Raw genomic sequence first — 908 nt, forward strand, 5'->3', positions numbered from 1 at the left:
TGCTGTCTTTATTTATTTTTTATTTTTCATTTTTTTTTAATGGCCCCGCCGCAATGGTCTAGTGGCTAAGGTACTCGGTGCTGACCTGCAGGTCGCGGGTTCGATTCCCGGCTGCGGCGGCTGCATTTCCGATGGAGGCGGAAATGTTGTAGACCCGTGTGCTCAGATTTGGGCGCACGTTAAAGAACCCCAGGTGGTCGAAATTTCCGGAGCCCTCCACTACGGCGTCTCTCATAATCATATGGTGGTTTTGGGACGTTAAACCCCACAAATCAATCATTTATTTTTTTTAATGGAGTCTCTTAAAAGAAATTTTTGTTGATAGTGGTATTTATGTAGACCTGCATTCTTGACATAAGTAGAGAACTCATATTTTGTATTGAATAGTGTGGAAGTACTTCATTGCAGACAAAGTGCTCCCGTACATTCAGGTTTAGGCGCTACTCATGGAAACCTCATGATCAATAATCGTGAGCCATCCTCTAAATGCGGTCCCAGTTTGAGAATGTCAGCCTCCCATACTTGATATCAAATTACTAGTCAAAGAAATTTAAGCATCCACAAAAAGTAGTTTCTGAGGTCTGATATTTATGGGGTGCCACCCACTGATGCTTCTCGTGCACCATGCTTGGAACACTTTAAAGGGTCGCTTGAGAGCAAAACGATTTTTTGTGTGTTAGTAAAGTACACTTTCACAATCAATGAAACCACCACTTTTACCGTGACGACGTTTGATAAGTGAAAAAAAAAAAACGCGGGAAAAGAAAGTGCGGGTGGAAATGTCAACTTGAGATTTCCGCATCAAACATCGTGATATCGTAGATGTTGAAGGCCTTTACTGAGCCCTACGCAGCTAATTGATAAAAATGAAGCGTATTGTCATCTGCGGGTGGTGCCATAGGCCTAGC

This window comes from Rhipicephalus microplus, chromosome 4, assembly GCF_043290135.1.
Source record: "Rhipicephalus microplus isolate Deutch F79 chromosome 4, USDA_Rmic, whole genome shotgun sequence".
Lineage (NCBI taxonomy): Eukaryota > Metazoa > Arthropoda > Arachnida > Ixodida > Ixodidae > Rhipicephalus > Rhipicephalus microplus.